The 26,663-nt window shown below is 39.3% G+C and overlaps 1 long non-coding RNA gene across 1 annotated transcript; it reads left to right on the forward strand.

The window, feature by feature from the left end:
• The first annotated feature begins 613 nt into the window (after positions 1-613).
• LOC133479784 (uncharacterized) lies at positions 614-26,512 on the forward strand. Its single transcript, XR_009789068.1, has 3 exons — positions 614-980; positions 23,845-24,189; positions 25,179-26,512. It is a non-coding gene; the product is annotated as an uncharacterized LOC133479784 (long non-coding RNA).
• Positions 26,513-26,663: the final 151 nt, after the last annotated feature.

The raw sequence follows: 26,663 nt of genomic DNA on the forward strand, positions 1-26,663 counted from the left end.
ATGACGGAGGGGGGCGAAGGTGTCGGTTGGTGGTTGAGGGGAGGGGGGAGTAGGGAGGCCCCTCGCGAGTTCAAGTACGCACTAAACGAGGATCGGCTGGCTCCCTTGGGTGCTTGTGTGCTTCTGCAGGGAAAACAGGGATAAGCAGACGTGCATAGATTTACAAGCAAAAGTGTCTAAAATAACATGAAACGACAAAGAAAATGAGAAGCAACTTCAATACGTTAAAAATGGCAGAAATGTTTATTAGAGTGTAAAGTGAGGCAGGAAATGTACAATGAAAAACATGTTTAACTTTGAGGGGTCATTTTTTTCATTGTTTTTTTTTTAAATGATGGATTATTGTGCTCTTGTAATTGAAATAAAACTAATTCCCTGGGCTAAGTTAATCAGTATGCTTTGCCGTGCATTCGTTAAAAAGGAGCGATGATGACGGCAAAAGGTTGAAAAGGGAGAATGGAGGAGACATCGTGTTGCTCAGATGCGGGTGTGGGGGGGCGGGGGGTGGGTGGGGGGCACTGGCATTCCCAGGGTGCTCAGCAGCTGCGATTATATGGTGAAAAAGAATCTCTCTTGCTTTCAGTTTGCAAAAGTAATGAGAATCTAATGAGGCTTGACTTTACCCCCCCGTCTCCCTCAGCATTTGGAGCAATTTGACTGCACAACAGGTTCCCTAAGGAGAAGCATACAGGATAGGAAAAATGGTTCTACACAGGGTGCATTGATGGCTTGCTAGAAGGAAAACTAAGTGAAGGGTGCAAGAGGAAGGAAAGGCAAAGGGGAGGGAGCGATGTCAGGCTGGGGTATGAGGGAGAAAGAGAAGGAAAAGAAAGATTTGAGGACGAGACGGCATGTGTGTGAGGTGAGGAGGAGGGGAAAGTGCGGATTGAAGGATTGAGATGTGGGCCGGAGCGAGCTTGACAAAAGTGTGGAGAAACAGTTTTCACAGCAAGGAAGGATGTGAGCTTTACGGAGGCGTGGTGAGTTGCGTTTGAATTTTGTGGTTGGGGAGCAGGAGCGAAGGTGAAGAGGTTGCAAGGCTTATGCACGCACACACATGCACATACACCACATCAAAATCAAGGTGGTACAATACAAGTGCTACACAAATCCGATAACAATGCTCAAGTTTGATTGGGATATTGACATGCTTATTTCCTCCATCAAGCAAAAATGACTTGAGGAAGGTTGTTGTTGTTTTTTATTCCATTATGTATTATATTTTATTATTTCTACTTTTGTTTACAGTTGGCAATTATTTTCGGTCGTTTGTGTGGTTGTAGTTTTCACGGTCAATATACAGTTTTACACCGCTGCAAACTAAAACACCACTCTATTCTTAATATAGTAATGTGTGAGCAAAGTTTGTTTGGTTGGGTTTGGTTAGGTAGGTAGGTACTCTGAATATCCACTATGCATAACGCTCACACAGTAATCCATTTTATCACGTAATACACATTTATTCCTCTGAATAATATCCTAATAAAACAGTGGTAATGTGAGAATAGCTCAACTTTCACACTAGAATGTTCTTTCTCTTCTTCTGTAACCCAATGTCATCCTTTTATTGCTTGTTGCTACGACTACTCAATTTCATATATGACTTCTTACTTCAGATAAATAGCTAATGTCAAGTGTGTTTTCTTGGTTCTGAATTCCCCCATTGTTCTCTTAAAAGAAGTCTTTTCAACTTGTTCAAACTTGTGTAAAGCATGCAAACCAACGGTAAGCTTATATCTGTCAGCAAAATGACTCAACAGCATAACACAAATCAAATGTTATTAATTCATCAGCCAACACTAGTTGCAAAGAAGTGATCATACGCGATTTGATCACAAGACTGCTGACTATTGTGCGTAATCTCGTGGGCGGTGGCAGTCATCTAAAAGGAGCGGTTCTAAAAGTCAGGCTGCTCCACTACATAAAGGTGTTCTTAAACCCTCCTACATCTCCAACCTTTCTGCTCCTATTTAAGCCGCGCTGATAATGTTAGACTGTGACTTTATCTCGAAAATTAGCCTGATGAAAAGATCCGACGACTGCCTTTTTCTCGCCGTTGACCTTGTGTTACACTGCCAGGCCAGGATGACTCTTCATCGCTTATTCCCCCCAACACCACCTGCTCCTCCTTTACTTTGACTTTTAAAGTCAGAGGTTCAGTCATGCTTTCAGGCTGCCTTAATGAGGCCTATAGTGCTCCACTGGTCATAGGACTGTTAATGAGAGAGACATCTGAGAGAGAGGAGACATTGGGAAATGGTAGTGCAACTAGGGAGGAGGAGGAGGAGGAGAGAAAGGGAGGGGAGCTTGGTTCTGTACCAGGTAAGTATGAGCACTGCATAAGATCCCCACCAAGTTTTTGCTTCACAAAATGTGTGACCTGTGCGTATTTGAGCTTGTGTGTTTCAAAAGGATCTTGCACTCTTTCAAGACCAGTTTGCAGGTGTCCCTCGTCAAGCATTGCTCGTCTTTGTTTCGGTGATCGCAAATTAATTTGCTCATGAACTTGAGTCTTTCTTCTCAATTTGAAAATGAACTGGGACACAGCTGAAATATTTTAATTCCCCAGGTGATTTAAGCTTTCTCTTTTTTTATCTTCTTTGTCCCCCCCTTGCAGCCAATCCATCCCCTCTCCTCACTCACAACCTATCCTGCAAGGTAATAAAACAAAATGTTCCCATGCGTGGAGCTTAAGCAAAAGGCATTTGCCTGAGGGGGAACAGTAATAAGTGCTGTATTGCTACACATTTACTCATGTATTTTTCTCAGTGGGTCACCGCATGCTCTTGAATGATGTTTAAACTTTGCTTAATGCAAGCTGAGACTTGTCAATGACGAGCCACTGTGTGATGATGAGTGTGTGCAATATAAACTGTTTATAACCATACAATATACACTCACCGGCCACAAAGTTGCACATTTTAATCTGTTCCACATATGTGGCCTTGACAGAGAGTAATAATAAGTAATTAAATTATTTTAGTAAGTATAAGTAATTTTTAATAGACACTCACTATGAACCCACTATACTAACATTGTCAAAGTAATACCCTTCTGAGTGTGTCAAAAAACTTGACACACTATCCTTTTTTTCAAGGCAGACTTTTTTTTCTAATACTGCTCCTGTATTGGACCAAACTCGTGTTGGCGTACCTAATAAATTGTCCTGTTAGTGGACGTGCCAGCATACAAGTAACATTCGATGACAAAACCAAGCGGTTGAACTTCCTGTTTCTGTTGATTGTAAATTACTGAAGAGGCTCAAGCAGACAATTATCAGGCTTTCTAATATGATTTATTTTGCATTTTGACAGGGGCTGTTTATTGAAGCTTACCTGCTAACATCTGTTATTGATCTTAGCTGCGTGCCTCCCCTTTTGTTCCCAGCGTGAGGTGCTAATAACCTTATCAACAATCTTTAAGTTTTAGTTTTGCTGTTTGTTGTTGTATAGGGATTTTTTTTCAAAACAAGGGTAGGGGTGGGGTTATTATCTCACCACATGCTGCAAGAACCATAGTCAGTGATTTCCTGCAGTTGTTTTTTTGCTAAAAGGGCCTCCGAGGTCACTCGCTCTGGGCAGAAATTCTTTCAGTGTGGCACCTCATGTGGGACTTTCAGAGATAAGCAAACACAGAGCTCGACCCACTGCTGAACATAATTAGTAAGAACAAACACGTCTCAAATAGCTCCCTGACTGACTGTACTGAATGAAATGCATTCTCTCTCTCTCTCTCTCTCTCTCTCTCTCTCTCTCTCTCTCTCTCTCTCTCTCTCTCTCTCTCTCTCTCTCTATATATATATATATATATCGGTATGTACCGTAATTTCTCGTGTATAATGTGCACCCATGTATAATAGGCATCCCCAAAGTTGACCTCAAAATTCTGGAAAAACCTTCTACCTATGTATAATGCATTTTTTTTAGGCATTTGTTACCGGGCTGCAGAGAAAAAAATTACCAATTTCTTTAATTTCTGTTGTATTGCAATTCACATGTCAGTCTGTTTTTTTTTTTTAAATTGCCCGGATCTTCTCCGCAGCAACAGCTGCCCGTCTCAATTGACATGTCAAGACTGCATAGAACGTTTCCGTTTTCCGATCCCAGCCGGCTCGAACGCTTCTGTTTACGGTCCGAGCGGGCTGGCTAATGGCGGCAAAGCTCAAAGAACGAAATCTTTTCATAAACTAATTCAGTTCATGACATTTACTGAAAAGATTTGTTCTTTTGAACAAATTGTTCACGAACGAAACAACACTATATCAGGAGTCCTACTTAAAATACAGGTTTATCGCAACAGTTAACTCTCACGCACCAAGTCCGCTCTGATACAGATACAAACGTAGGTTGCTGTTCGACACAGGCAGAACTACTTTTACGGAGTTAAAAGTCTACTCTCATTGAGGAGCTATGGAACTGCAGTCTGATCTGGCTGCCTACAACAACTCCGACTCCCACTCCTGCATTGCGCCCACAGTGGACGCGTCACGAACGGCGAAGGAGGAAGCAGAAGCGAGGCAAGCGTGTGTATGTATGTGTGTATATATAATATATATTGCAGGTCAAAGCAGGTTTATATATATATGCGCATGCCACAGCCGGTCTGTGAGAAAAATGCCTACTCTAAACCGGTCCGTGGTGCAAAAAAGGTTGGGGAACATTGCTTTAGATGGCGGTATACATTTATGAAATGGGAAAGTTGTTTTCCATTTTCCGCTATACCTATGTATAATGCGCACTCTTAACGCGCATTATACATGAGAAATTACGGTAGATATATATTCTTGACTGCTTGTACTTTTAGTTTTCCAGGCCTCATCTTACTTGTAATTATCTGTAAATCAAACAAAATGCAAATATGTAAAAGTTATTTTTTTTACTCCTCTACTTACCTGCCTTCCCTGATGATTGGAAGTTGGGTTTGTGTGCACAGCTTATGTCCCTACAGCCAGAGCTGCTGTCAGACATGCTGCTGCTGCTAAAGCCATCACAATAATCATAAAGATTAGGTTAACAGTGGGAAACGGCTGGAGAAGACAAGTGCTCACGGTGGGATGTTATTTTTGGAATAGTAGTCACACATACACCCACATACAAAGAGAAAAACGGAAATGTGCAACTGTTGCCGTGTATGCACTTGCAGCTAACTCATCCAGGGTTTTTGTACATATGATAATTACTTCAACTACAACATTTTAAAAATAGAAACCTCATATTTTCATTTTTTTTTTTGCAGTCTTTTACTTTTATCTGAATATGCATATGTGCTCACTGCACACTTAAGTACCTCTGCACAATCTAATGAAGCAAAATTAAGCTTTCAATTTTCCCTCTTGGGTCACTAAATAAGGAAACCCATGATATCAGAAACTACGTGATACACTGCAGAGGGACACAATGTAAATTGCAACAAGAACACTAAAATTGTTGTTAAACCTCTTACTGTCAATCGAAACAGCTTCATTATCTTTGTAAATACATTTTTGATTCTGCTCCCTGGTTTTCACACTACGTAACGCATTTGTTCATGTTTTCGTAAATATCTACAGTTTTTACACTTGTTGTTGTAATATTTTCAAAGTGGCACACTGACAAACTTGTCATGCAAATGTAGATGACTGATCTCTTCATACTGAGAGAGGAACAAAGAAACAAACAAGACCAGAAATAAAACTTGTAAAGATGACATACAGCTGCTAATTGAATTTGATGGCAGGACAGAAATAACGAAATCGTCTTCATTTGTAATACAAAACCTAATTGTATTACATTCCGTTCGACAATTCACTTCATGCGCACTTAGTTCGTGCAATTCACCCTGTGTTTATTTCACTCTGAATCATCACTCCGAATATGCAAGAGCCTTTAATAATTTAGCATGTCTGTGTTTATTTTCAACACGACGCGGTTGAAATAAATTTGTTTGAATTTTGTTTCAGTTTTGTTTATTTCTTCTTTTCATATGACACATTTTTCTTCACCCTCTAGAAAGTGTCATTACAAGAAACAGCTTTTGAATCCTCAAACAGATCAACATACTTAACCAGTTAGAATCAGAGCACATTCCTCACTAGTGTTGCGCATCCTTCCTCATCACTAACAAATGCACTTAACCAGCTTCAACATAACATCACATTAGAAATAAAATATTGGCCGAATGCATTTCACACACAGCAAAGTGTTTTGCTTCATGCAATCTTCAGTTTTTTTTGGGGTAGTGTGGGAACGCTGTTTTTGACAGTTATGTATCTGACGTGACCATCGAGGAGTTGTCTAACGACAGAAGTCATATTATTCCTCCGCATTACATTGCCTGCTTTTAGCGATAACATCCAGCCTCATTGAGTTTCCCCTTATATGTTACTGACACCAACCTCAAAAGAGGTTTGCCACATTTTGCTCTCACATTCGTCACTTTTTTTTCTTCTTGAATGGAACAAAATAATGATAGCATCTAGCAGCCACAACCAACCTATGCTGACTGTTCAATAAGCCTTTATTTGTTTTAGAAAACATCAGGTTCCAGGTGGAGTAGGCTTTGCGTGTTATGTGCCACTGCATGGAAGAGGTGTGTGCAGTGTATCTGTGCACATTCACTGCTGTGTCTGTCTTTGCATAATACTGACCACGATTGGCTACAATGTTTATTTTTTTTCTCTTTAAGAACAAAACACAACAAAGAAGCAACATGCTTAATCTTCTCTCTTATCTGCGTTCATAAGGTCTCAGACGCAATTTTCCACTCCAACCACGGATCTTTATCAGCCACCAAGCCTACATAACGGATTGTTTTCCCCAAAGGGAAGCTACTTACTTCATTTCACAGTTTCTACAATGCTCTAAACTTAGAAAACTTAATTCTATTCACATCATTTGTTAATGACATTATCATTTGAACAGACAAATAAATACATTACTGTGTTTTATCAGATAAATTTTTCAAGATTTGTTTTTCAGCTCCACAGATAGTGACAAAGACGAGTAAAATAATCAAAATCGCCTCTCTGGCTTTTTTACATTTTACATAATGTGACATTGAGGCAGTCAAAACAAGCCACAAGACAAAAGCCCATTACAAAATGAAATGTTTGTTTTTAATTTATGCATGCAATAAAATTATTTCCACCCTGTTGTTAGATACAAAAAAGCTACTGTCAGAGAAAGGTTTTGGATTCGAACTTGCCGTAGGCAAGCAGAAAAGATTGTGAGCTGTGTTCAAATTCATGTTGCTCCTCCTGTTTGAGAATGAAGACGCTTTCTTTGCAATGTATTGCTCATCAGACTATTTTCCCCCTGAAATTAATTTGCAATATGAAAAGGAAGCTCTCTTCAGAATATATTAACGTTCAGTCGAAATTTAATGTGTAGATAATTTGAACAAAAAAAAATTGTTAAGATGCAAAGGTGGAGAATACTAAACCTTAATCACTCTAAGGGGAAATTCAGTGTCCACTTTAATAATGCAAAAAATGGAGACAGTTTGAGGGGCTGAATGCGAAGAACAGCCTTCGGGTGGGTGCGGGTGAAGATTGTGTGTGTGTATGTGTGTGCGTGCGTGCATGTGCGCACGTGTCATCACTGTCTCCAAACGTTACATTGTCATGAGATGATATCCATATTGTTCAACCTACAGCTATAGTTAAACAAGCCGGGCTTCAACTTAAAAAAAAAAAAAATAAGTATTGTGTGAGTGTTAGCTACAAGCTTCCAGCATCTCAGAGCAAATTTTGAAAAAAAGATTTCAATGAACTATTTAATGATGAAAACATTGTTGTCGTTGTACTTGTCTTGGCCTGTTATCGTAAACAAAATTCAACATTAAACAACTGAAAAGCCCAGTCTAACCTTTGAAGGCATTTCTGGAACTCAAATAAATGGAATTGGATGGCAGTGTTGTATTCATGAAGTTCATCTGTAATTATTTAGTCTTCCCAACAGGAAGCTGAGCAGAGGTGTCACATCAGATTGATGCTCTGCTGCTATTGAATAACTGATCTAATACTGCATCTTTTATCTCATCAAGGCACATCAAAATCGATGTACGCATTGTATTTCATTGCTGTTGTTCGTATATCCACTCTGTAAGGTATTATAACAGTAAAGATGTTGCATATCATTGTTTTTAATGTCACATATTGTCTGTTCATACAGAGGTTGTTGACTTTGCGGTGAGGATGGGCCAGTGCAGTTCACAGTTGAGGTATCGGGAGGAGGCCCCTTGCCTTTCGGTTTCACGTTAACCCGGATGTTGTAACCACTTGTTGGAAGTTGTCTTGAAGGTTTTCAGATTGTTGTCAGTGATATGTTGTGATTGTACCATTTCAGATGTTTCTTTTAAGAGCAAGTTCATGTTCATGCTACCAAGCAATTTATTTTATAGAATCGCAGTCCCTTGAATAATATACTTATACAGTTATAAACATCTTTTTCAACACAGTAAGCATTAGTAACTGATTAATTTGATTACTTATGCCACCTTGATAATTTAGTGTTCCCCAACATTAAAAAAAAAAAAAAAAAAAAAAAAAATTGTTTTATTTTGTGGGCTTCCTCCAGAATGTTGTTTTGTATTTGGTTAAATAAAGATATAAAAATATAGAATAAATGGATAAACTGCATTGTTGTGTGATTTGTTGTATATGTAGCACTATGAAAAGAAAATAAGCAACATGTAAAACTAGTAAGTAATTCCCATTGTGAAACTAAATTAAGTAGGATTTACTTAAAATGTCATAAAAGTGAATATTACTGACGTAAGATTTACCTAATAATTTCACAAGTTACTTTCCTATACATATGTAGCCGAACAACATTTACCTAATATCTTTACAATAGATAAGGTAGTGGTAAGTATATTTTATTTAATACTGGCAAGTGAGTTTTAATTTAAATTTTACAATAAAAAAATTAAATAAAGGACTTTGCTTGAAGGTTATTTTTAAGGTTAATTATGTGAGTTATTTTCACTGAAACAACTTGAGATAATGATGACTACTATTTAAAATGTGCTAAAATAAATCTATCAATTACAAGGAAGGCATAACAAAATCATACCCAAAAAGCTGATTTATTGTATATTTTATATTTGATATGTAAATTGGTGTTAAAGAGAGAGAGAGAGAGATGAGAAAAAAGCCTCTTTAAGGGGTGGTCTAGAGCTATTGGGTACTGCATTTTAAATAATATTTGAAAATCACTTTTTGAACAGCTACTGTTAAATTTTATCTTAGAACAAATGTCATTTACGAAACAAGTGCATTTTGCTGTTTTTGTGTGCAAGTGTTTTTTGAAATTTCACGTGGGGGGGCAGAAAATATCCTCCAATCTGGAATAACCCACTAACTTTCTAAAAATAACTATGATCAACTTTGATTGACGCTGTCAAATAAATATGACATTAACAAAAACAATGTTTTATCGTAGTAGTTTTCACTGCAGTCTAATCCACCCTTGCGAAAGAACATCTCAGCCCCTCTTGCCCAAACACACACACACACCACAGCACACAATGATTTAGACATCTGAGTCGGGGATGCCGACATGATGGATCGCTTGTGTCAGTGTCAGAACGTTCAGAAATAGCCTGGTGCCGATAACATGCAGACCTACCTAATGCTTAACTAATTCAACCTAATGCCTCAGGTTTTTCTTTTTTTTCTTTTTTTTTTCTTTTTTTCAACATTTGTGCATGTGTGACATTGTATATTTGTGTTTGTGTTCTTGTGAGGTTATTTTTTTTAATATTTTTTTTTAATGGCCCATATATACTGTAGATGTGGAAGGTATACGCAATGTATGTCTTCAATTAGATGCAAGTGTAGTGTACGCTTGTCTGCAGGTGCCCAAAGCAGAAGGCTGAAAAAGACTATCCACAGCATCTCGCCACCTGTCGTTTGTTATCCATCACATGAAGCGACACCTCAGCTTCAGTTATTGATGATGCTTCTGGTAATTCCACTTTTATCAATTTTGTGATGGGTGAATGATATGGTAAATGAAAAAAATGTGGCGAGCTGCTCAATCTATGGGCTTACTTTTATGAATAGTTTCTACAAACTATCATGAGCTGAGCATCTATCTCTCCTGATAGGCTTGACAAAGTAGTCATATCAAGCATGTGGCAGTACTGTCAATCACTCAATTTGAAGTGACAGCCTTTTGGAATACATTATGTGGTTATATAATGTGCATGAGTAGTCCTGGCTCTTCACACTGGTGAGAAGTTAAATATTATTTGGAGATGTCCCCAGTTTGATTTTCTTCAAGGGCTTTAATTGTGTCAGATGGGTCCAAACAGAGACACGTGTCTAAACAAAGTGAGCTTGTTTGGTATTGTGTTCTCATTTGCTCAATTAGACCAGCAGCACTGTGCTTTCCCTAGGTGGTAACTCACTAACTCACTAAATGGGAAATTACACCATAAAGATAAGGGAGTGTCGGAGAATGTTTTCTGCTTTCAGACTCGAGCTTTCAGCACGACTGCTCAGCACAGCCTGAGTTGAATTAATAAACCCTCTGTGGCGGATTGTTGTTGCATTTTTAAACAGCTTCTTTTCATTCCTGAAATGACATTTTGATTGCATTTGTTTCAGCAATAACCGCACAGGAGTTATTGAGGCAGACTGACAAAGAGCGAGCGCGTACAACCCCTAAAATAAATACAACGCCGTTATGCTGAAGTGACTCTGATATGAGTTGTACAGACAAAAATCACTTTGGGTAGAATGCTTAAACATAATGGCTTTTGCAGGAAAGTAATTTGGTAGAAACACACTCTTAATAATGTGTGGTGTCCATTATAAAATGAAACTAGTAATGATTTTGTGGAGATTCATGTGTGAAACCAAATGTGTGTGCGTGTGTTTTTTAAACAGATTTAAATTTCACTTTTCCGACCAATTTGTCATTGACCCCTACATATTCGTGGTTTGGCACGCAGTATATCCCTGCTTTGTCAAGAATTCGGGGGGATTAAAAACAGTTTTTTTTTTGTCATTGCATTAATTATACGCAGATTTTCGGTATTCGCGGTCAGGCCCGGTCCCTACTCCACGCGCATAGCGGGGTTCCACTGTATATCATCGGGAAATTGTGGGCAGCACAGTGGCCGAGTTCTGCTCTTCACAGTTTGAATCTAAGCTTCCTGTGTGGCGTTTTCTCTGGGCATTCTGGCTGCTTTCCACATTCCAAAAATGTGCTTCTTTGGTTAATGGAAGATAAATTCAATTCTCCATAGGTTTGAATGTGACTGTGAATAGCTGTTTGTCTAAACGTGCCAACTCACCGACAACCGTAGCTCGGATAAGCAGGATAGGAAATGGATGGATGGATGGATGAGTTAAAAAGGAATTATTTTTTAAATACAATTTGTGCTGAAGATCGGAAGAGACTCACCTGGCAGCTGAACAATTTATCGACTTGTACAGTTAATACCCATTTCAGAAGGACACCTTTAGAATAATGATGCACCTTTGTGAAAGGCTGATATTTAAATAGATAAATGTCTTGCCAGGGTGAGACAGCAAGGGAAAGAAGAGGAAAGAAAAAGCTAAGGTCACAAATGTTGTGTGGCACCATCGGATAATAAGCAGCCCAATCTCTTGTTCCACATTGTTTTTAAATTCTTTTAATTGCATCTTCCCAGCTCTCATCCAGGGTGGCGACCCTAGAAGTGGGGTACGAGGTCATTCTCTTGCAGCAGTCTTTTGAAGGCCAGGCGCATTCCCCCCGCCCCCTACACCCCCATCACTTTGTGTGGCCTTGAATTGCAAATTGTTTTAAAATGTGCATAATGAGCACCATGGTGAAACGTTAAGGCTCTTTGTCTTTTCCTCACTCGCCTTTAGCACAACTAAATGAGTTACGATTTCTCTATTGAATTACAACGATTATTTTACTTACTCCTACCCAGTGCATGCATAATGAAACTGGGAGGAAGACAGAATGGAAGCAGTCAGGATTGTGATTTTCCAGACTTTGAAAAACAATATTTTTAAAATTGATTATTTTAGTGAGGCTTCCTCAAATTATTGTTGGCTTAAATTAAATGTGCTTCATTATCGGAAGCATAACCTTGAGTCCTGCTCCAATTCATACAGGCCCATTTTAAAAAAAATCATTTTGTATTTGCAATGTTGGCTATGGAGGGGATCATAACACATTAGTTATGTATATAACCAGGAGAATTTCGCCTGCCAACTTTTTGAAACGTGCAAGTCCTCAAGAGTCGATAGGGGTTACCATGATTTTATTTTTTTTGCCTGCAGTCCTAACTGCTAACTCATTGCTGTGTGATTGTATCCTTCTTGGTAGGAACACCAAAGCAGACTGTGATAGTGAGAACTGATTCAATGACTGCTGTGTAGAACTGCTTCAACAGCTCCTGTGGCAGGCTGAGTTTCCTTAGGAGCTGCAGAAAGTACAGCTTCTGCTCATCTTTTCTTGTAGATGGAGTTTATGTTAGACTCCCACTTCAGATCCTGAGAGATTTTATTCCCCTGTAACTTAACCGTCTGGAGTCTCTGGACAGTTGACACAGAGAAGTTGGCCGGTGTGAGGGGCAAATGTGGGAAAGGATGTCTCCTCAAGTCCACAATCATCTCTACAGTCTTGAGCACCAGCCGATCCATTTCCTGTCGACATGCAGCCTCGTCGGCATCATTGATGAGGCTGATGACTGTCCATGACAACTGGATGCAATGAAATGTAGTCGTTCTTGTAGAAAGAGAGAGAGAGAAGAGGAGCGGCAAGAGGACACATCCTTGGGGGGCCCCTGTGCTGATGGCGTCGATGAGGTGGTTCCACCAGCCTCATCTGTGCTCTGTAACAAAACTGTTAATCCAGTTCAAATTAGATGTTGCCAAGTGTCCTCCATTAATGCGAGAAACCAAACTCCTTTGTACATAGGCCTTGAACTTTGATATTTCTGTCCCAATGAGTGTCCAGAGGAACTTAATGTGCATGTTTTTATTTCCATTGAGGTGTATGTGGACTGTTAAAAGATAGATCTAAAAAAAAAAAAACATATTTGAGAAACTGCAACCACTCATAAAACCCCTTCCAATTTTAATGAACAGTTTACAACATCAGTTTTTATAAATACATAAAGTGTTCATTCTGACATGGGAACACATGTTTTTGAGCTCTCTTGCTTGTCTTAAGACTAGTGTCCCATCAAGTTAAACCTTCACTGCTGTTCTTTACACATTTTTTATTATACACTGAGCTAGTTCAGGTCTGATAAAACTGCTGCTATGGCAACATCTGTGTTAATCTCTTCAGGGGTCACTTGTAGTCAGTACCCGCTTTCTGCATTTTGAAACTGAAGCTAAACCCCAAGATGCTGCCTCGTTTTTTTTTTCTTTTCTTTTTTGGCGAGATAGATTTATCATGTTACGCATTGTCAAAAATCCAACCGCTTTGCATGGTTAAATATTATGGACTGTACTCAATGTGATTTGCGCCGTGGTCATTTTATCTGGGTATCTGGAGAAAGAATACAAGTGGCCCTGCTGTGCTTTGTATGAAAATCCAATAAGAGGTGCTTTTTACTGCGAAACCAAACATTTCAATTCTACCAAACAAATCTGTGATGCGATCACCCATTTACAAAGCTTGCAGTTTTATCAATAACAGCTTCAAACACTTTCACACGTAGAGAGGTGAAACCTCTGCAAGCTTATTGTCTCCGGTCCGTTTCAGTCCCGCCATATCAATAACTGACTCAGCACTCCCTTTGACGTCAACACAGTGGATAAGATGGCTACATGCCTTTCTGAGGGGCGATTAAGCTCGTCTTTGCGGGGACCGTGGTGATATCATTGGTGGTTGCAAATCCGCCTGGAAACTCAAAAAGGGCATTAGAATGCATTTCATGCTTGACTCGCTGAAAAGTGCAGAGCTGAAATTTACACCTTATTTGACGTCCGTCTCCCTGCTGTTAATTGGTAAAAGGATCCCTGACCCTTTTGATCTCCACCACAATCCCCTAAATGCCCAAGTCTGCTAAACTGTTCAGCAGGAGATATAGCCTGCAGTTGCCCCGCAATGTAAAGACTCTCACTCACTCACACACTGCACACATTGCTTTTTTTTTTTTTTTTTTTGCTTTTTTTTCTTACACCATCCGTTTAGCTTTCTTGCCTTTGCTTTACGTCCAGGCTGTGGAGAAATAAGAGATGACAGTTGTTACAGATATGCCGGTTTAATTACTTGTCAGCTTATAGCCCATATCTCTGCTGCCCAACGCTAAAGCTTAACTTTTTCTAGTAGCTTAAAGCATGACCAGCCTCCAGTGCTTTAGTATTTAACCATAAAACCCAAGAAATCTGAAAGATATAAAGGAAAAAAAAAAAAAACATGAACAGCTTTTCTAATTTTACGTATGGGGGGGAGGAGTGGGAAGTTTTTTGTCACTGTTGGATTTGGCTTTCTCTCCCGGGCCCCGACTGTGTAATAGTGACACAAGAAGAGGGCTAAAAGAAAGAATGAAATGTTGAGAATGAAAATACATTACATCAAGGGTCGCATTGGTGGAGAATAAGCACAACGTTCTGTGAGGCTCGTGCACCATTGTTGACACTTTTAAGTCTATTTGCAAATTGATAGATGTGCTCAAGTATCTGTTTCTTTTTCCTTCTCTTTGGAACAAGGCCATCCAAGACTCTCAAATCCAGTTAAAGATATTTGGTAAACACAGCTGTTTATTTTGCAAGCTTCCACACTGTGGCCAAGGTGCAGATAAATGGCAGGTGTATTCAGTGTGACCTGAAATGTTATGCCTAATTTTAAAACTAATTGAATTTAAGTTTTGATCCTTGTTGCAATGACAGTGCTACATGTGGACATTTGTGTTACACATCAAACATTGAAGAAAAGAATCCAACGGAAGGATACAGCAGATGCGTTGTTCCGGGAGCCAAATAAGGATGAATCAGCTATTATTATTACGCCATCACATTTTGTACCAAATAGTCACTAAAGACATTCGCCCACACGTAATTAGATTTGTTCACTGGTAAATTTCATTCAAAGGGGGCCATTTAATCTTTGGCCAGACTACTGTACGTCCGCCTTCGCAAAGCCATGTGGTGATGATGCTCCTTTCAGTTTGTTTGGTGAGGATCTTTCAACAAGTACGATGGTTGCTACTTGCTATTGGCTAACTGCTACAAGTGGTTCAAAAGGATAACTTCACAGCCCCGTACATGCCGTATATGCGGTAGCGTTTTATTTTCATTGTAGAAAGGAAATCTGCTTTTGCTCTTGTGGTTATGGATGTATTCACAGGGAGAGATAAATCATTAAATGCTTCTGTAGTTTGTTACTTCAAAGGTGCTCTTATCATTGTTGGATGCTGATCAAAAGTAAATACTGCTGTGATAAGAGTTGATTAAATACTGTATGTTCTGATTGGTGGATTTGAATGAATATTGGCAGCACATTTCTGTGATGCTAATTTTAAAAAAAAAAAATTATTCAGCAACTACAAGTTCATGATGTTTAAATCAGTGATTAAGTAGAATACTATACCAGGTGAAGTTTGAATAAACATATATACTAATGTGCTTCTTGGGGAGACTCTTTGTACTCACTTGAAATATTGACTATTTATCAGTATTGTTAAGGAATACATTATCTTTAGTCTGTTTTTTTTATTCTAACTTGAACAGACATGCAATTTTGTTGTTAAAATACGCCTGTTTGGAATGTGGATACACAGATTTCCTCAAGGATGTTTACTTCCATCCATTTACTTAAAAAAAATCTTCATTAATCTGATGTCACGTGAATTTATTGCCTGTCGGCCCAATTACGCCTGGCCCCTCCCACTCCTGGAAGCTCGTATGCACAGAAAGTCGGCTCTAATATTCGATTGATGGAGGTGTACACGGTACATGGAAGAGGAATTGAGTCAGTCAAGATATGCTAATCCAACTTTTAAAACAGTGAACACAGATTACATGTTAATTTAAAACTATAGTTTCAATGGATTTGATGCAATTGTAACTTGTGTAAGTAACTTGTGAGAGTAACATTGATATTGCATAGCTACATTATGCATCTACTTTGCAAGCCTGTTAAAAGGCTTCTATTTCCTTCCACATTTGTTACACCTTTTTTTTGTGGAAAATACAATATAATAAAAGGGAGCCACGAGGGGACGGGGATAGATGGCAATGTGCAGAGAGAGAAAGCGAGTTTTGGACTTGTGCCTGTAAGGGTCCATTGTTCAGGATTCCCTCTGTGTTTATCCGTGGCTTTGTCACCCACTGCGATACATACCTTTCATTGAAGCTGAACAGATTTTGTTGCCATAGTGTTGCTATTGTGGAATTTTACAGCAAATCATATTAGGCTTGATCTTAAGGGGTTATAGCTCCCCCTCAGCACTGCAGGAAAATAAAAATAAAATACCTCTTACACCAGCTGGTCAATCCAGTTGTTGATGCTCTCCTAAATCATTTTCATTATCATTTAATTCTGATTTATGTAGATTTTGCCGGTTTTATAGCACATAGTCAGAGTATGGCGTCAAAGCTTCATTACATCCCAACCCTACAGTACAAATAGCCTTCATAATGTTCATTTTGCCAAAAGCTAGAAAGCACAACAATTGTTAGATAGTTAGGAGGCTACTTCCAGGTTTACTAATGATGACAAACACGCTGATGGTACCATTATGAGTCAATGGGTTGGATGATTTCATTGATGCCATTGTGACTCAAATGTTGAAAATAAACAATTACAAACTCACCTTTATCCAGATTCTCGTGAAAACAAAAAGGCCCTACTTGACCACTGAGCAACACATCTACAATATAATTAAATATAATATAATTGAAGCGTGGCCGACTGGTTAGCAGATCTGGCTCACAGTTCTGAGGACCGGGGTTGAGATCCCGGCCCCGCCTGTGTGGAGTTTGCATGTTCTCCCCGTGCCTGCGTGGGTTTTCTCCGGGCACTCCGGTTTCCTCCCACATCCCAAAAACATGCATGGCAGGTTGATTGAAGACTCTAAATTGCCCGTGAAGTGTGAATGTGTGCACGAATGGTTGTTTGTTTATATGTGCCTGCGATTGGCTGGCCAGCAGTTCGGGGTGTACCCCGCCTCTTGCACCGAAGATAGCTGGGATAGGCTCCAGCACTCCCGCGCCCGTGACATTTTCACAGTATTGTTTGTCTAATATTGACATGCTGTATCTGTTAAGATTGCATTTGAGTGCTAGCCTGTAACACAGTTACCTATTTTCTTAATGAGAATCAGTTGCGGTAGAAATTTTCCAACAGCTCATGTCACTGTAAAATGTTATTACAAGTGAAAAGAAGAAATTAATCGTAGCACAGGAAAATGTTGCCACATATTTCTAAAATATTATGTGCAATATAATAATACAAGTGCCCCTGTGAGTGTGGCTGACTGTCCGAGAAGCACGGCGTGACACTGCATGTCTTGCATTGTCCCACGTAAGCGTATCGTCACACGACCCTCACGCCTCATCCTGCCGTCACTGCATTCTAGCTTGCTTTGTGTTCTTCTACAAACCGTGCGGATGATCGCCCTGCATGGCTGAGCAGTAAGATTTTATACGTAGAAGTAATGATATTATTCTATAACAGTCATTTCAATAGGTTTTAGAATGGCTCATAAAGCAAAACAGTTTGCACTTCTCTCACATCCCCTCCACCTGATAATAAAACACCAAGATCAGCTGACTGCTAACTCTATTTACAAGCGCACATAATTCCATTGTGGCAGCACTATCAGAGTAAATACACTTAGACCAGTGATGCATACGCCGTAGAAAATGAAAGCAAGATGAGATAGAGGTCACATGACTGCAGAAACACCTTTTAAAACACTTAATGTGTCTTAGCTGATGTCCAAAGCATGTAGGTTATTTCCACAGTTGCGAGAGAGCTAATTAATTGATCATTTGAATGATATCAAATACGCACACGGTCGGTGGCTGTGACCTTCATGAACCACAACATTTCTCACACAGATCCTTTATTCTCTGATAGACCATCATCATTGTGATGTCTTCTTATTTCGTGCAATCAGACCTCAATTGAAAATTTGCCTTGAAGGACAGTATCATAAGGGGATGCCATTCGTGAACATTTGTCAACTAAAAATGTTATTAGATTACACTCTCTTGGTAAAGGATATAACCCAACATGACATTTAATACACGCAAAATGACACTTAAATTAAGTAATTTTACCTTTATTGCCAAAGTAGAATCATCACTCACTGGCCAACATTAGGCAGTATACTGCAGTTACAGCTACTCAAGAGTTACAGTATATGAAATCATTCTTAGAGGTATACATTTAAAACTGGTTTATTACTTGAAATATATATATATATGGACCAGCAAAGGAGCAGAGAGAAGGGATGGTCTGGCGAAGAAATATCTTTTAATATCGCTCGCAGCCAAGATATCCCATTTAGACATCGTTCAAACAGTTATTAACAGTATTGATTTATGTTTGAGTGATTGGGGGCCAGGGGAAGGAGGTGAAGTCAACCGTTATGACCTTCCGCCTGGGGGACGGAAAGCGCCTGACACAGATCACAGCTGTCTCACATGTGACATCTTAGATTACTGGATACAGGCTAGCATGATAACTCCTGTGTATAATAGCCGACTCCTTTTTGCACTCACTCTACCTTTGCTATATTCAAGTAGGCAACCTGAGAGAGAAGCATCTCACATCCCCACCAAATACAGTATAACCAAAACAAGTCAGTGCAGTACTGCGTTTGTAAATCCCTCCATGCATCTATTTTCTACGGCGTACTCTGCTCAGGTGTGTTGGATCTTATCCCGCGAGAGGCGCAGTCCATCCTGGAGTCATCGACAGTCAATCACAGATCACACAATAATGGGGTCTTATGAACAGACAAGCGTTCACACATCAATCACACCTACGGGCACCTTACAGTATATTCAATTAACACAACGTATTTTTTAAAATACTGTTTGTGGCGAAACCAGAGTAGAGGAACTCCACACAGAAAGATTTGATTGAATAACCTTTGATTGAGAGAAATATGTGGTATTGCCAGACTGGCTCCCATTCATGCACTTAACTTCTGCAACCAGAAGCAAACAGGGTAAGCTTCCATGTTAAATATTTGGTTATGTATGTAATATGATAAATGCGCTAACCCGAACAACACTACATTAAAATAAGAGTTTCCTCATAAGGGTTTTGTCCATGTGCCAAGAAGCAGTAACTCTCAAAACAGTGCTTAATGTCATTGTTTAACAACATTTGAGAACACGTTGGACGCAGACGAAAGAAATGGATATTCAGTGGCTATTAATTTTGTTAGGTACAGGTATTCCCCAACTCTCCGTTTAAGTCTGTTTTAAGTCCCATTACCCAAGTGGAGGACCTCAGCATGTCATGTCTGCCTGTAATCATCTCTTATACCATACATCCATTCCTTGGATCTGTAGTCCCGTCCCAGAACATGCGTGGAGGTGACTAAATCCAAATCAAAATCATTAGCTTATTATCGGTATATCCAGTAATTATATTAAGTAATTTGCCCTGCAGCCAGTTAAAGAAAGCAGCAGTTTGCCAAAATATCATTTTACAATCCTCCCAGGCAGCCACAGGACAACATGTAAATTAAAGGGTGCACAACTGGAACAAGTCTGGCACCAATGAATTGCAAAAAGGCAACATGACCGCTGTAAATTAAACACACCAAATAGTGTTAAAAGCAAAAATCATTCATTCATTCATCTTCCGTTTCGCTTATCCTCACTCATAATTTAAACTAAGCTACCAAAAAGAATCTCAGTGTGGATGGTTATCAGATTGTTTATGTGCTGTGTGATTGGCTGGCGAGCAATTTAAGTCACTCATATACTGTACATGTGGGTATGAATATAAAAGGTTACTTAAATATAAGTCATTTGTGAACATAAATCTAAATAATTCCATACAGTTTTATATAGCCTGTATGTGGACGTAAGGGGGAGGATTTGAAACCCTTACAGTCAAATAAATCAGCAGTAATGAAAGTAGCTGTATTGTAATCTATTTTTAGATGATTTGAATGGTTTAAGAACATCCACAGAAATGTATGAGTTCAGTTTCAGATGAGTATTGTCAATTTCTGAAAGGGTAAAAGTAATTGTATATCTCATTTAAATGTTGCCAAGCCAGCCCCTCTAAAATGTGGCTAATAATAATTAAAAAGGTATTCAAAAGGTACACGTATACAACAATTAACTGTATGTTTGCTTAGACGAAAAATGCAGATACCCTCCGATCATCCAAGTGTCACTCAGCGCCGCTGCTGTTACTGAGCTCCAGAAATCAAACCCAGCAGTGGAATTCTCAATGGTCAAAAGGTTAAGCTTTAGATCTGGGGAAAGAGAACCTTTGAGGGGAGGCAAAAAAAATAAATAGAGTTAAATGAATACATGTTTGCATTCAATCATACCATTCTGCAGTGCATACAGCCTTTGAAGTTATGTTTGTTCGCAAACACTCCCATCTCGGTGACTTCATGAAAGTCCCCTCTGTACTCGTACCAGGCTTATCGGAAGTAATCTCAGTTCACCCCACGAATTAAAAAAAGCCGACTTAAAACTAATATTTGAGCTCGTGGCTCACTAGGGCGACCATTGTCAGTTTATGACTCTCAAGATGTGTTGTCAATTTGCATCTGCTCGTGATACAAAGCAAGATTTAGTGACTCAACACTTTAACAGGCAACCCAAACAGTGCCTCCAAAAACTTCCGTATAATGTTCAACATGACTAATTAGGCGTTTTTATTTTAAGAGGTGGTGAGCGCTGACGCAGCATTGGGATTAAGTGCTTAGACCATACAATACTGCATGTTTGTCAACGTGTTGTCCAAGGGTTGGTCGACTTGTCCAGGCTGAGAGAGGAGAACCAAGAGGGAGCTCCTCTTGTTCATCGAGAAGATGATTCCAGATGATTCTCTGGCAAGCCGCCATCAAAAGTAGGCCACGATGAACGAAACAGCTCCCAGGGGCCCGACTGCTGATTTAGACCTTGTTTCTGACAAAGACCCATTGCTGAAGTATCTCGGTATTAAAACCTAACCTTAGCTGACAACAATCATCCACGAGTGGGTTTCACCCCCACCCCACCATTTATTCGCTACCAAACAGAAAAAAACCTGATTGTTCTCCAGTGTTCTCAGTTCTGGAACTAGGGACAGAGACATGCCCAGAAGCAGCAATGAAGAAAGCCAACTGTCTAAAGCGTTCCAGTACATTAAGAGTATATGAAAGAGCAAGTGAAAAGGCTCAGATTGATATGGTTGTTTTGAAAAAGGGAAGCATATGGGAAAGCAGTTTGTCTCTGTGTTGAAGCTGTATGTATTTTTCTTGGGGATTTGAGTACAGGACAGACAAATATGGATTGCCCCACAGTCCTGGAAATGGTGTAGACAGCTGTTGGTTCCTTTTGGATATGTCTCTCGATTAAAAAAAAAAAAAAAAAAAAAGGTCTTCCTATCTATTATAGCTTGTTTTTTATATCCCTTCTAGATGAAAGTGTGTGAAAAATTCCACCTTTCAAATATGGTGTGTTTGTAACACAGTCCTGCTGCTGCTCCAACTACATCAAACACGTACAACATTTCTTCTTCTCCATGTAAAGAGTAGGTGTTGACAGACAGTATCATTGTTTTGCCACATTTTAGCAAAATGGATGCTTTTGCAGTAAGAATTTTTTTGTGTACCGTGTCTTGCCATGCTTCTTCCAAGCATATGTTGAAGCTTACATGATTTATTGTCTCCTGAGCTCATGACAAATCAACATTTGCAAAATGAACAACAACATATATATTCAAAACCATTACCATGCTCAAACTGATTCAACATAAGATGCACACACTCAGCTGCATATTGTGGAATTGTTGCTTTATTTTCCACTCCCAGAACCCGAATGATCCCTATAATGCAAGAAAAACAAGTTGAATACTCCATAGAATGCAGTATGTTTTGAACAATTCAGACATGCTTTTTTATTGTTAAGACACTTTTTATGGGGAGAATGTGCCTATTTCCCCCCATTTATTAATCCCAAACCCAATTCACGATAAAAGAGCAGAGGTGAGTATAAGTGAAAATTGCTTCAGATGTATTAAAGTTAAACAGAAAGCAGACTAAATCGGGCGTATTTGTATGCTAGATTTCACAAGTGGTGTCCTGGTTATAAATCCCCAAATCTCAAACGGGCACATCACAAAATCAACACAGTTTGGCAGCAAACTGGCAGTCTTTGCTTAATATGGAGCCTATATTTTAATGAGCATGAATAATGAATACTACTCAACATGCTGGTGACTGCCAGTTATTAGGTCAATGAAGGCCCTGCTTCGCCTGGAACACTCACCATCGACTGATTGATGGACTCCACACTCCCCGGTGGATTCACAGAGCATTTCCAGCACAGAGGAATTAACGTTTCAAATGTGACATACAGTATCAATTGATTCTGACGCTATTTGCTATCAAATTCTGTGAGCATTTAGCAAGCACTAGTAAATAGAGGCCTGCCAACCATTGCCTCTTTGGCAGCACTCACAGGGAAAGTGGTTATTTTCCAGGTTTGTTGTCTTAAAAACTGTGTACTAAACCAAGTGCAAAATGAGACATATGTTCGTTTGTTGGCTTGTTAGTCAACAGGATTATGCAAAACGTTTTCCAATTTTGGGGGTATAGAGATTGAGCATGTTCCCAAGAAGTACCCGAGACATTTTGGTACAGAGCTGGATAAAGGTAAAAATTGAGCATGTATTTTTTGATACTTTGCTTACAGTTCACTTGCACTCGGGTCAAGTCGGTGACACACCAGCCACCAAATTTAGCCACGCATTACACACGTGTGGCAGTTGAACCCACCTCTTTAATGCACATCTGTAATGAAATTAAAACAATCTAATTAGTCAGGTGGACATGTTTATTAGTATTGTTCAACCTTAGCAGAGGAGTCTAATGCGTGCCATTCAAATTGTCACGCTCTGTTCTGCTCCCCACCATTTTTTTGGGGGGTTGTGCGTTTGAATTTGTCAAACACTGTACAAAACCAAATTAGTGGTGTGGTGTATGTAAAATACCTTGTTTCAGGGCAGAACCAGATTAAGGTGGTTTTATTTTAATCGTGACAATAAAACCCTTTTCCCCGAAAACAGCTTGAAGAGAGCCTCAGGACCCTAACCCATGACCCTGAATCAAATAAGCGATAGAAAGTGGATGCATGAATAGATCCAGATCCACAGATCCACAAAAGACACTAGACAGGCTAGATTTAGCGGTACTTCACGACAACCATAATAATGCACATTACTGACATCAGTAGAAGTGAAACATTAATGACCACAACTTGTGACTTTTTACATTTTCCAGTTTTGGAAATGTTTGGATTTCCCCAGCATCTCCTGAGTAAAAATATGCATTATGGAATTTATAAAATACATATCAGCAGGAGCAACTTTGAACATATCAAGTTTCAGTGGAGGCAGGAGTTTTTTTTGCCCTGCAGTAACAACTCCCTTGCCATAGATGATATGTTATTTGCAAAGGATTTGAAGAATAAAAGAGCGGTGTGGGAGCAAAAGGGAAACACAGGAGAGCAGCCAGTTGTGGCAGAGTAGTAAGATCCACAGTGTGCAGATCAAATGCTCCAGATATGTCAATCAAAAGAGCTGTCATCTCAGCAGCCACTGCATTGAACACTAGTGCCATGATTAATTATTGACCATCATTGTCTTTGTGGCTTTTGTCACACCTCTTTCTCTTTCCCTCCTTCCCCTGACTGCTTTTTTTTTTCTCTCAAAGATGAGACACGAGTTCCAACCTGAAAGCTGTCGACCGGCGTTTGGGTCTGTCACAAGTGATTTCACTTCAATGGGATATCCTCTACCTCGCCCTCTCACTCCCTCTCCTGTCTGTCCTTCCTATCTCCCATCACTCCGCTGCTATGGCCCTTGCCAGGTTGACACAAGGACCCTCATATCTCCATTCATCCGCCTGCTCAGCCCCGCTATCAGTTCTGTCCAAGCCAGCCTCGCATCAGAGAGAAGCAGGAGTAAGACCCCTCACTGTTGAACACTCCACAAGGTAACTGGGCTCCTTCTCCCCTCCTGCTGCTTCTCAAGAGAGACTTCGCTTTTCAACCTGCTGGTAAAAAAAAAAAAAAAAATCTTCTCACAACAACTGACGTTAATATGAAACATTATTCAACTATTTGCAATGTGGTCAGCGCTGCTCTCTTTCACTACACATTCTCACAATTCTGAAAATAATATTTGCATTAAAGTGTATCACTGATCTTAGTGAGTTTTACTCTACGGTTGCCAGCTGATTCACAGATGTTTGTGTGTACATAACATACTGCAAAAATACGTCAAGATGACATTGTTAAATTAAAAATTGTAATTTATGCGGCGTTACAAAAAACATTGTTTAAAAAAAAGTTATGGGTCAAACTTTTGTCTTTTTACATGGGTCAAATTGTATTTCATTAACACAGTTGAAAACAATTTAAAATAACTTCATTTCCTGGTACTATACATTTACAAAATTACAACAATCCTGTTTTTTTACACAGCAAAATTGAAATTATATTTGGAAATTGATGAAGCTCAAGACCAGCAATCTTGTCGATATCTAATGGTTCTATAATGAGTTATTTAAATGAATTCACGGGATATGATGTTTTTACAGTTTTAAATCAGGGAATGGTATAGATATGAATGTTTTAAAAAAAGGGAAACTTAAACTGTTAAACCCATGTTTTTTGATAAACAACGGGATAGAAATGAATTCTCGCAAGAGAAACTGCGTTGTCCAAAAGTAGGTTGAAACAAGAAAGAAGTGGGTTGTCAGTAGGTAAAATTTACAAGTCATCTAAAATGCTGAGCCTGTCACGCACCTCGCTGTCAGATGCATTATGCCGTGGGTCGATGTGGAGCTGCTTTCCATCCCGGTATCAGCCCCTTTTTCTGTCTCTGGCCATATGTTTCGACTCTTTCTGTCAGTAAAATCACATTTACAACAACCACTGCTGGTTGTTTACAGAAGTTTAAGCTCCTCTGATACATTCCCGCTCGTGTTTGCATGCTTTTTAGCCCCATAGATAATACATGAACGTGCTTGCTTTTTTAACGAAGGGGAGATGCTGCCATATGCACGGAAGAATAAACGAAGACCCAAACTGACAGCACCATCTGCCAAACACAGTTGCCGTCAAGAGAATGGCCCCCGCTCAACATTTTGCCCACCTCTCAGGAGGATGCCACATTGTCATCAGTGCTAATACTAAATATTAATAATTTGTTGACCCCAAAGTGTTTAGAAATCACTGATGCAGACACATATTGCCCTTCTGAATGGCATATGCTGATGTCAGCAGGTGAGCACCGCTGGACCGCACTGCTCAGTGTACATGGATCTGTGCGTGTGCGTGCGGTCGTGCATGTGTGTGTGTGTGAGTTTTCCAGAACACAGCAACGAGACAACTTCCATGAGGACTTACATGAATATTACATCGTTCCACATACCCACATAGAGTAGCCCCGCATCTATAACCCTACTATCTATAAACTCTCATACAAACAAACACACACACACACACTGCTAATCTTCCAGTGAGACATTAAAGCTAATTAAGTAATTCCCACTGTTAGGGAACCATCTTCTCAAGAAAAACAACTGAGAAGCAACAAATCAAAAAGTCTTTCACAAATATGTATTCAAGTTCACAAAAAAAAAACATGTAATTCAGCAATTAGTTGTAGAACTATTATTATTCAGTGGTGGGCGGTGCATTTCGCACCTTGGCCTTAATACCACATCTATTACATCACAATTTTACAAAATTACATATGAAATCACGATATAACAATGTGTGGCATTACACAGAGAGGCATTCTTATTAGTGAAGCAAGAAACATAGCTGAACCTTTATTTTCCACCAAACAACTCCCAACGGCTACGCTACAATATCATTTAGAGCCGGTCACAATCAATGTTTATCTAATAATGTGACAAAAAAAATATTGAAATAAAATACATCATACTCAACAGATGCTGATTATTTAAAGATAAAATCCACCTCCTTTCTTTGCCCTACCTGTAAGCTAGCTGTCGCGCTCATATGTGATACGCGGGACGTGCCAAATAAATCAGGTCAGCCAGGAAGTCTGTTGGCTCTATCCTCACAATGTCCAGTTTTTCTTTGAAAAATAATTTTTAATAATGTCCGACATTTGTTCTCCTGCATCCCTCATTGCGCACATCGCAAGACTATTTAGCTCACCCAATCAGAGGGTGAAAAAATGCTGACATCACTCATAGCCTTCGGGAAGGCGAAGAGTGGTGAATTTGAAATCTGATTGGTTAAAAAAGGAAACAGCCATTGCTAATAGTGAGCCAGAACTCCTGATTCTGAAGGCTCTGGGCAGAATACACACTGACATGGCAACATAGAGAAGCTGAAATCTGATTGGACAAGAAAAAAAAGCGAAAAAAAATAAAATAAATATATATATATATATATATATATATATATATATATATATATAAATAACATACACAATACTGCAAGTAGTAGAGGATGGCTAAGAAATGAGGATAATGGGTTGATGAAAATAAAT

This window comes from Phyllopteryx taeniolatus, chromosome 6 (assembly GCF_024500385.1).
Source record: "Phyllopteryx taeniolatus isolate TA_2022b chromosome 6, UOR_Ptae_1.2, whole genome shotgun sequence".
NCBI classification, from domain to species: domain Eukaryota; kingdom Metazoa; phylum Chordata; class Actinopteri; order Syngnathiformes; family Syngnathidae; genus Phyllopteryx; species Phyllopteryx taeniolatus.